We start from the raw sequence: 11,711 nt of genomic DNA on the forward strand, positions 1-11,711 counted from the left end.
AGAGAAAAAGAAAGAAAAAGAAAAACTGTGCGAAGCCCCAACCCACCCCGACACCACCCATACCCTTGGAGTCCCATCCTTCCCCTGCAAACAGTGATTCCACCCACTCCCCGCCTACAAGAAAATCAAAAACAGACACACAGAGCAAAGAAAGTCCCAAGACCCATTTTTATGTGTTATACATGGGAAAGACATACAAAACGTTAAAAAACGGGTGTTAACCAAGTGGTACGAACACGAAGATTGTAGCTACACGGCTGTGGATAGTGATGATACGGGTATATTGGCGAGAAGGTTTGAGGAAGAGGGTGTGTGTTGGAAGTCAGTGGAAATGAAAGATGAATGGATAGAGATGGCTAAAAGAAAAACGAATGTTGTGATAGGAAAAAAAGGAATACTAATTGGAAATGGGTGAAGAAGGACAGATAAGTGATGCTGGCGGATGGGGCCGTCGGTATCACTCTCATATACCATTTTCATATTCCATTTTGCTCATATATATGTAATTGTGATGTTCTATGTCCCCAATGTTTGTAATGTCCCCTCTATGTAGCCCCTAGTGGGTAATAAAGAAAGTCAGGTTTTTTTCGGCTCCGTGTTTTTTACGCTCGTAAAATTCGGTAAAAAAGGATAAGAAAGAGTTGTTGTTGTTGTGGAGGTCTTGAACGGCGTTGGGGCGGTTTCGCGTTCCACTGGTTCTGCGCGTTGCACTTTTTCGGTTCGGGAGGCCGTTTTTCGGTCTGAGGCGATTATGAGCCGCCTCCATCAAACGGAGGAGATGGAAGGGAGAAATTTCTCTGAAATTTCGACGGAAGTATCGACATCTGAGGAGGAGTTGGCGGTGAAAAAGATGGAAGGCACCTACGCAGGTGTAACGAAGAAGTCAATGGAAAGAGAGATAGACCTGGCTAAGTTGACGGGCCTCCAGGAGTTTGTGAAGGAGGACGAGAACGGAGAGGTCGAGCTGCTGCCTCCAGTAGGGCGCGGAGACTGGTTCCATCGTAGAACCATTAAATATAAAGTATTTATGAATGGAGGTAGAAAGATGGAAGTAATTAACATGGAAGCAATTGAAGAGGCTCTCAAGCAGACAGGAGAGGAAATTGTGTACATGACAAAAGGATTACAATACGGAACCATAACGGTGCAATTTAAAAGTGAAAAAGCAGCCAGGAATGTAGCAGCCAAGGTGGTGAGTACAGAAAAGTTTTACTTGTTACCCTCGTATCTGAATAGGCGGACAACCAGAATTAGGGTGGAAGGAATACCTCCACACCTAGAGGGCGAATTAATAACGGCTGCGGTTATCAAAGGAAATGAAGATAAAGTGGACATCCTCCACGCCCTTATGAAATATGAAGGCGTGAGAGGTGCCACACTAGTTATGAACATTCAAACGGAGGCGGATGTTATAGAGAGGATTACGGACAGCATAAAAACTGGAAATATTATTATGAGAGTGTGGGTGGAGGGTAGGGCGCCCAGGTGCTACAAGTGTGGCCAAAGGGGTCACATAAGAGCCTACTGCCCTCCCCCACCAAAGGAAAAAGAAAAGGAAAGCGTTGAGGAAGCCTCAGGAGAGGAAGAAAATAAACAGAAACAAACAGAGAAGGAAACGACAGAAGAAGAGGAGATGCAACAAGAGTGGAAAGAAGGGGGAACAAAGAGAAAAAGAAAGAAAAAGAAAAACTGTGCGAAGCCCCAACCCACCCCGACACCACCCATACCCTTGGAGTCCCATCCTTCCCCTGCAAACAGTGATTCCACCCACTCCCCGCCTACAAGAAAATCAAAAACAGACACACAGAGCAAAGAAAGTCCCAAGACCCATTTTTTATGTGTTATACATGGGAAAGACATACAAAACGTTAAAAAACGGGTGTTAACCAAGTGGTACGAACACGAAGATTGTAGCTACACGGCTGTGGATAGTGATGATACGGGTATATTGGCGAGAAGGTTTGAGGAAGAGGGTGTGTGTTGGAAGTCAGTGGAAATGAAAGATGAATGGATAGAGATGGCTAAAAGAAAAACGAATGTTGTGATAGGAAAAATAGGAATACTAATTGGAAATGGGTGAAGAAGGACAGATAAGTGATGCTGGCGGATGGGGCCGTCGGTATCACTCTCATATACCATTTTCATATTCCATTTTGCTCATATATATGTAATTGTGATGTTCTATGTCCCCAATGTTTGTAATGTCCCCTCTATGTAGCCCCTAGTGGGTAATAAAGAAAGTCGTGCTTTTTTCGGCTCCGTGTTTTTTACGCTCGTAAAATTCGGTAAAAAAGGATAAGAAAGAGTTGTTGTTGTTGTGGAGGTTTTGAACGGCGTTGGGGCGGTTTCGCGTTCCACTGGTTCTGCGCGTTGCACTTTTTCGGTTCGGGAGGCCGTTTTTCGGTCTGAGGCGATTATGAGCCGCCTCCATCAAACGGAGGAGATGGAAGGGAGAAATTTCTCTGAAATTTCGACGGAAGTATCGACATCTGAGGAGGAGTTGGCGGTGAAAAAGATGGAAGGCACCTACGCAGGTGTAACGAAGAAGTCAACGGAAAGAGAGATAGACCTGGCTAAGTTGGCGGGCCTCCAGGAGTTTGTGAAGGAGGACGAGAACGGTGAAGTTGAGCTGTTGCCTCCAGTAGGGCGCGGAGACTGGTTCCATCGTAGAACCATTAAATATAAAGTATTTATGAATGGAGGTAGAAAGATGGAAGTAATTAACATGGAAGCAATTGAAGAGGCTCTCAAGCAGACAGGAGAGGAAATTGTGTACATGACAAAAGGATTACAATACGGAACCGTAACGGTGCAATTTAAAAGTGAAAAAGCAGCCAGGAATGTAGCAGCCAAGGTGGTGAGTACAGAAAAGATTTACTTGTTACCCTCGTATCTGAATAGGCGGACAACCAGAATTAGGGTGGAAGGAATACCTCCACACCTAGAGGGCGAATTAATAACGGCTGCAGTTATAAAAGGAAATGAAGATAAAGTGGACATCCTCCACGCCATTATGAAGTATGAAGGCGTGAGAGGTGCCACACTAGTTATGAACATTCAAACGGAGGCGGATGTTATAGAGAGGATTACGGACAGCATAAAAACTGGAAATATTATTATGAGAGTGTGGGTGGAGGGTAGGGCGCCCAGGTGCTACAAGTGTGGCCAAAGGGGTCACATAAGAGCCTACTGCCCTCCCCCACCAAAGGAAAAAGAAAAGGAAAGCGTTGAGGAAGCCTCAGGAGAGGAAGAAAATCAACAGAAACAAACAGAGAAGAAAACGACAGAAGAAGAGGAGATGCAACAAGAGTGGAAAGAAGGGGGAACAAAGAGAAAAAGAAAGAAAAAGAAAATCTGTGCGAAGCCCCAACCCACCCCGACACCACCCATACCCTTGGAGTCCCATCCTTCCCCTGCAAACAGTGATTCCACCCACTCCCCGCCTACAAGAAAATCAAAAACAGACACACAGAGCAAAGAAAGTCCCAAGACCCATTTTTTATGTGTTATACATGGGAAAGACATACAAAACGTTAAAAAACGGGTGTTAACCAAGTGGTACGAACACGAAGATTGTAGCTACACGGCTGTGGATAGTGATGATACGGGTATATTGGCGAGAAGGTTTGAGGAAGAGGGTGTGTGTTGGAAGTCAGTAGAAATGAAAGATGAATGGATAGAGATGGCTAAAAGAAAAACGAATGTTGTGATAGGAAAAAAAGGAATACTAATTGGAAATGGGTGAAGAAGGATAGATAAGTGATGCTGGCGGATGGGGCCGTCGGTATCACTCTCATATACCATTTTCATATTCCATTTTGCTCATATATATGTAATTGTGATGTTCTATGTCCCCAATGTTTGTAATGTCCCCTCTATGTAGCCCCTAGTGGGTAATAAAGAAAGTCGTGCTTTTTTCGGCTCCTGAAAATTCGGTAAAAAAGAACAAAAAGCGTTGTTGTTGTTGTGGAAATTCTGAACGGCGTTGACGCGGTTTCGCGTTTCGCTCGTTCAGCGCGTTAAACTTTTTTCTGTTTTGGCGGCCGTTTTCGGTCTGTCAGACAGAAGGAAATGGACTATGAGTCTCTAACAGACTTGTCCACGACAGATGAGGAACTGGAACAGGCAATTGCAGTGAAGCTGATGGAGGAAAAGGCTGGAGTTTTCGAGTCTTTATCAGACTTGTCTGCGTCTGAGAAGGAGCTAGAAATGGCAGCAAGGAAATTGGAAAAGAAGCTGAGTTATACTTATGCCGGTGTAACCAAGAAGGCGGAAGAGAAAGGGGTCGACTTGGCCAAGCTACCAAGTTACCAGAAACACATGAAAAAGGAAAGCGGTGAGGTGGAACTGGCACCGACACCCAGGAGAAAAGAATGGTATGATAAGAGGACCATTGTTTACAGGGTGTTCGCAAACGAAAGGAAGAGGGTAGAAGTTGTAACCATGGAATGGATAGAGGAAGCCCTGCGAAGAACTGAGGAGGAAATAAATTTTCTGACTCGAGGATCCAAGTATGGGACCGTAGTTGTGCATTTTAAAAGTGAATCTGCAGCGAGGAAGATGGCGGCGAAGGCGGTGAAGTCGGAAAAGGTAACACTGTTACCTACGTATTTAAACAGGAGGATTACACGAATAAGGGTGGAGGGAGTGCCACCAAACGTGGAGGCAGAATGGATTGTGGCGGCTGTGATCAGCGGCCACGAGGACGAAGTAGATATTCTCCATGCCTCGGTTAAGTCCGAGGGCTGGAGAGGCGTAACAGTGGAGCTGAACGTACAGGCAGAGACCGAGGTACTGGTGGACCTGACGGAAAGCATCAGACTGGGAGAGGTGATCATGAGAGTGTGGGTGGAGGGCAGGGCTCCACGTTGTTACAAGTGTGGCCTGAGGGGTCACATAAGAGCCTTCTGCCCTCCCCCAGGGAAAGAAATGGATTCCGAACAACAGAGAGAGAAGCAGAAACCAGAGGAGAAGGAAACAGAGGAAGAGAATACACAGAAATGGAAGGAAGCTGGAAGTAAGAGGAAGAGAAGAATACGTGGAAAAGAAAATAATATGGAACTTCAATCCACCCCAAAACCACCCACGCCCTCTGAGTCCCACCCTATCCATGCAGACATTGAACCCACCCGCTCCCCCCCCCAACAAGAAAACAAAAGAAAAAAAAGAATACACACACACAAGAGATTGAAATCGATATCAGGCCGTACATTTGTACTATGACTGAACAGAAAGAAGTTAAAAGTCTAATGGAAGAGTATAAATGGTATGATGTTGGTGAGACTAGGTATGCTGTGATTGAAAAGAAGAACATAGGTGACTTTATGGTGAGGTGTGAAAGGGAGAATTGGGAGGTGAAAGATATAAGAATGAGCGATGAATTCGTGGAAAATATGGATGAGTATTTCGGAGTAAGAATGGATATGGAATTTATTCGTATTGGCAAAGAACATTCAAGTGACTATGAAAAACAAAGGACAGGTAAGTGATGCTGACGGACGGGGCCGTTGGTATCGCTTTCATTTAATCATTTTTTCGTTTAACAATTCATTTTCATAAAGTTTAATTATAATGTTATATGTCCCCATGTTTCTTGGTGTCCCTTTCCGTGTCGCCCCTAGTGGGTAATAAAGAAATAAGAAATAAGAAGGTGCGAAAGGGAGAATTGGGAAGTGGAAGAGATGAGTCTGAGTGATGAATCCGTGAAAAATATGGAGAATCGTTTTGAAGTGAGAATGGAGAATATCGGTTTTATTATTGGAAATTGGAGTGACGGCGAAAACCAAAGGACAGGTAAGTGATGCTAACGGATGGGGCCTTTAGCATCGCTTTCATATTACCATTTTTTCATGTAACAATTCATCCTTCATAAATTTAACTATAATGTTCTATGTCCCCATGTCTTGTAATGTCCCCCTCTTCGTTGGCCCCTAGTGGGTAATAAAGAAATAGTGTTTTTTTCGGCTCCGTGTTTTTTACGCTCGTAAAATTCGGTAAAAAAAGATCAGAAAGAATTGTTGTTGTTGTGGAGGTTTTGAACGGCGTTGGAGCGGTTTCGCGTTCCACTGGTTCTGCGCGTTGCACTTTTTCTGTTTTGACGGCCGTTTTGGCCTGTCAGACAGAAGGAAATGGATGACCACTCCCTTGTGGAGGAGTCGGAGGAAGAATGGATATTTGAGAGCTTGTCGGAGACCTCGAACTCTGAAAGCGAGCAAGTCGGTGAGGTAAAGAATGTGGAGACTGAAAACAGGAAGACGTACGCAGGAGTTGCAAAAAAGAAGACGAAACAGGAAAAGGAAATAAACCTGGAAAAATTGCCAGGTTTCCAGAGGTATATGAGGAAGGACAGCGGCGAGGTGGAACTGGAACCACCGCCAAAGAGAAAGGAATGGTACAACAAGAGGACGATAATTTACAGGGTGTTCCTGAACGAAAGAAAGAAAATAGAGATCGTAAAAATGGAATGGATAGAGGAGGCCCTGAGAAAATCGGAGGAGGAAATCATTTTTTTGACTCGAGGATCGAAGTACGGTACCGTAGTGGTGCATTTTAAGAGTGAGACTGCAGCGAGGAAGATGGCGGTGAGGGCGATGAGGTCAGAAAAGGTAACACTCCTACCTATGTACATGAATAGAAGGATTACACGAGTAAGGGTGGAGGGAGTGCCACCAAACGTGGAGGCTGAATGGATTGTGGCGGCTGTGATCAGCGGCCACGAGGAGAAAGTTGATATACTCCATGCCTCGGTCAGGACCGACGGCTGGAGAGGAGTAACAGTGGAGCTGAACGTGCAGGCGGAGAGTGAGGTGCTGGCGGACCTGGCGGAGAGCATTAAATTGGGAGACGTGATTATGAGAGTGTGGGTGGAGGGCAGGGCTCCACGTTGTTACAAGTGTGGCCTGAGGGGCCACATAAGAGCCTTCTGCCCTCCCCCACCGGGAGAAAAGGAAATTGTTGAGGAAACTTCAAAAGAGGAAGCCCCAAAAGAAGAAGAAATCAAAGAGAAGCAGTTGGAAAGGGAAACGACAGATGAGGAAGAGACGCAAAAAGAGTATGAAGAGGTCAGAAAGAAGAGAAAAGGAAAGAAAAGGAAAAACTGTGTGAAGCCCCAACCCACCCAAACACCACCCACACCTTTGGAAACCCATCCTGCCCCCGCAAACAGCAATCCCACCCACTCCCCGCCTACAAGAAAAACGAAATCAGACATACAAAACATACAAAAGCCCCAGTCCTACTTTTTGTGTGTCGTGAGGAAGGGAGATACAGAGAATGCAAGAAGGCTTTTTGAAGACAATGTATGGCAGGAGTATGAGGACGGAAGTTATGCGGTATTCGATTTCGAACTCATAGGCTCTTTGATGAGCAAGTGCAATGAACTACGTATTAATTATTTGACAGAATATTTGAGAAAGGATATGATAGAGAGGTTTGAGAGAGAAATGAAAGGTGAGGTGAAGGACTTTGGGATCGTGATAGGAAATGGAAAGGTAAGTGATGCTGGCGGAGGGGGCCGTTAGCATTGCTTTCATGTTATCATTTTTTCATTTTTAACATTTATTTTATCATAATTTAACCGCATTGTTTTATGTCCCTCATGTTTTGTAATGTCCCCTCTTCGTGGCCCCTAGTGGGTAATAAAGAAATAGCGTTTTTATGGGCTCCTGAAAATTCGGTAAAAAAGAACAAAAAGCGTTGTTGTTGTTGTGGAGGTTTTGAACGGCGTTGGAGCGGTTTCGCGTTCCACTGGTTCTGCGCGTTACACTTTTTCTGTTTTGACGGCCGTTTTTGGCCTGTCAGGCGGGAGGAGATGGATGACCACTCCCTTGTGGAGGAGTCGGAGGAAGAATGGATATTTGAGAGCTTGTCGGAGACCTCGAACTCTGAAAACGAGCAAATCGGTGAGGTAAAGAATGTGGAGACTGAAAACAGGAAGACGTACGCAGGAGTTGCAAAAAAGAAGACGAAACAGGAAAAGGAAATAAACCTGGAAAAATTGCCAGGTTTCCAGAGGTATATGAGGAAGGACAGCGGCGAGGTGGAACTGGAACCACCGCCAAAGAGAAAGGAATGGTACAACAAGAGGACTATAATTTACAGGGTGTTCCTGAACGAAAGAAAGAAAATAGAGATCGTAAAAATGGAATGGATAGAGGAGGCCCTGAGAAAATCGGAGGAGGAAATCATTTTTTTGACTCGAGGATCGAAGTACGGTACCGTAGTGGTGCATTTTAAGAGTGAGACTGCAGCGAGGAAGATGGCGGTGAGGGCGATGAGGTCAGAAAAGGTAACACTCCTACCTATGTACATGAATAGAAGGATTACACGAGTAAGGGTGGAGGGAGTGCCACCAAACGTGGAGGCTGAATGGATTGTGGCGGCTGTGATCAGCGGCAACGAGGAGAAAGTTGATATACTCCATGCCTCGGTCAGGACCGACGGCTGGAGAGGAGTAACAGTGGAGCTGAACGTGCAGGCGGAGAGTGAGGTGCTGGCGGACCTGGCGGAGAGCATTAAATTGGGAGACGTGATTATGAGAGTGTGGGTGGAGGGCAGGGCTCCACGTTGTTACAAGTGTGGCCTGAGGGGTCACATAAGAGCTTTCTGCCCTCCCCCAGGGAAAGAAAAGGATTCCGAACCACAGAGAGAGAAGCAGAAACCAGAGGAGAAGGAGACAGTAGAAGAGGAAAAGAATACACAGAAATGGAAGGAAGCTGGAAATAAGAGGAAGAGAAGAATACGTGGAAAAGAAAATAATATGGAACACCAATCCACCCCAAAACCACCCACACCCTCTGAATCCCACCCTATCCCTGCAGACAGTGAACCCCCCCGCTCCCCCCAACAAGAAAACAAAAGAAAAAAAATAATGCACACAGACAAGAGATTGAATTCGATATCAGGCCGTACATTTGTACTATGACTGAACAGAAAGAAGTTAAAAGTCTAATGGAAGAGTATAAATGGTATGATGTTGGTGAGACTAGGTATGCTGTGATTGAAAAGAAGAACATAGGTGAGTTTATGGTGAGGTGTGAAAGGGAGAATTGGGAGGTGAAAGATATAAGAATGAGCGATGAATTCGTGGAAAATATGGATGAGTATTTCGGAGTAAGAATGGATATGGAATTTATTCGTATTGGCAAAGAACATTCAAGTGACTATGAAAAACAAAGGACAGGTAAGTGATGCTAACGGATGGGGCCGTTGGTATCGCTTTCATTTTATCATTTCTTTCACTTAACAATTCATTTTTCATAAATTTTAATTATAATGTTCTATGTCCCCATGTCTTGTGGTGTCCCCCTCTGTGTCGCCCCTGGTGGGTAATAAAGAAATAAGTATACAATGTAGAGAAAAAAGGTCGCGTTTTTTTTGCGCTCTGTAAAATTCGGTAAAAAAGAACAAAAAGCGTTGTTGTTGTTGTGGAAATTCTGAACGGCGTTGACGCGGTTTCGCGTTTCGCTCGTTCTGCGCGTTACACTTTTTCTGTTTTGGCGGCCGTTTTCGGTCTGCCAGACAGAAGGAAATGGACTATGAGTCTCTAACAGACTTGTCCACGACAGATGAGGAACTGGAACAGGCAATTGCAATGAAGCTGATGGAAGAAAAGGCTGGAGTTTTCGAGTCTTTATCAGACTTGCCTACGTCTGAGAAGGAGCTAGAAATGGCAGCGAGGAATTTGGAAGAGAAGCTGAGTTATACCTATGCCGGTGTAACCAAGAAGGCGGAAGAGAAAGGGGTCGACATGGCCAAGTTGCCAAGTTACCAGAAATACATGAAAAAGGAAAGCGGTGAGGTGGAACTATCACCGACACCCAGGAGAAAAGAATGGTATGATAAGAGGACCATTATTTACAGGGTGTTCGCAAACGAAAGGAAGAGGGTAGAAGTTGTAACCATGGAATGGATAGAGGAAGCCCTGCGAAGAACTGAGGAGGAAATAAATTTTCTGACTCGAGGATCCAAGTACGGGACCGTAGTTGTGCACTTTAAAAGTGAATCTGCAGCGAGGAAGATGGCGGCGAAGGTGGTGAAGTCGGAAAAGGTAACACTGTTACCTACGTATTTAAACAGGAGGATTACACGAATAAGGGTGGAGGGAGTGCCACCAAACGTGGAGGCAGAATGGATTGTGGCGGCTGTGATCAGCGGCCACGAGGAGGAAGTAGATATTCTCCATGCCTCGGTTAAGTCCGAGGGCTGGAGAGGCGTAACAGTGGAGCTGAACGTACAGGCAGAGACCGAGGTACTGGTGGACCTGACGGAAAGCATCAGACTGGGAGACGTGATCATGAGAGTGTGGGTGGAGGGCAGGGCTCCACGTTGTTACAAGTGTGGCCTGAGAGGTCACATAAGAGCCTTCTGCCCTCCCCCAGGGAAAGAAATGGATTCCGAACCAGAGAGAGAGAAGCAGAAACCAGAGGAGAAGGAAACAGAGGAAGAGAATACACAGAAATGGAAGGAAGCTGGAAGTAAGAGGAAGAGAAGAATACGTGGAAAAGAAAATAATATGGAACTCCAATCCACCCCAAAACCACCCACGCCCTCTGAGTCCCACCCTATCCATGCAGACATTGAACCCACCCGCTCCCCCCCAACAAGAAAACAAAAGAAAAAAAAGAATACACACACACAAGAGATTGAAATCGATATCAGGCCGTACATTTGTACTATGACTGAACAGAAAGAAGTTAAAAGTCTAATGGAAGAGTATAAATGGTATGATGTTGGTGAGACTAGGTATGCTGTGATTGAAAAGAAGAACATAGGTGAGTTTATGGTGAGGTGTGAAAGGGAGAATTGGGAGGTGAAAGATATAAGAATGAGCGATGAATTCGTGGAATATATGGATGAGTATTTCGGAGTAAGAATGGATATGGAATTTATTCGTATTGGCAAAGAACATTCGAGTGACTATGAAAAACAAAGGACAGGTAAGTGATGCTGACGGACGGGGCCGTTGGTATCGCTTTCATTTTATCATTTTTTCGTTTAACAATTCATTTTCATAAAGTTTAATTATAATGTTATATGTCCCCATGTCTTGTGGTGTCCCCCTCTGTGTCGCCCCCTGGTGGGTAATAAAGAAATATGTAGAGAAAAAAGGTCGCGTTTTTTTTTTTGCGCTCTGTAAAATTCGGTAAAAAAGAACAAAAAGCGTTGTTGTTGTTGTGGAAATTCTGAACGGCGTTGACGCGGTTTCGCGTTTCGCTCGTTCTGCGCGTTACACTTTTTCTGTTTTGGCGGCCGTTTTCGGTCTGTCAGACAGAAGGAAATGGACTATGAGTCTCTAACAGACTTGTCCACGACAGATGAGGAACTGGAACAGGCAATTGCAATGAAGCTGATGGAAGAAAAGCCTGGAGTTTTCGAGTCTTTATCAGACTTGTCTACGTCTGAGAAGGAGCTAGAAATGGCAGCAAGGAAATTGGAAGAGAAGCTGAGTTATACCTATGCCGGTGTAACCAAGAAGGCGGAAGAGAAAGGGGTCGACATGGCCAAGTTGCCAAGTTACCAGAAATACATGAAAAAGGAAAGCGGTGAGGTGGAACTATCACCGACACCCAGGAGAAAGGAATGGTATGATAAGAGGACCATTATTTACAGGGTGTTCGCAAACGAAAGGAAGAGGGTAGAAGTTGTAACCATGGAATGGATAGAGGAAGCCCTGCGAAGAACTGAGGAGGAAATAAATTTTCTGACTCGAG

The sequence above is a fragment of the Octopus sinensis genome, linkage group LG9 (assembly GCF_006345805.1).
Source record: "Octopus sinensis linkage group LG9, ASM634580v1, whole genome shotgun sequence".
Taxonomy (NCBI): Eukaryota; Metazoa; Mollusca; class Cephalopoda; order Octopoda; family Octopodidae; genus Octopus; species Octopus sinensis.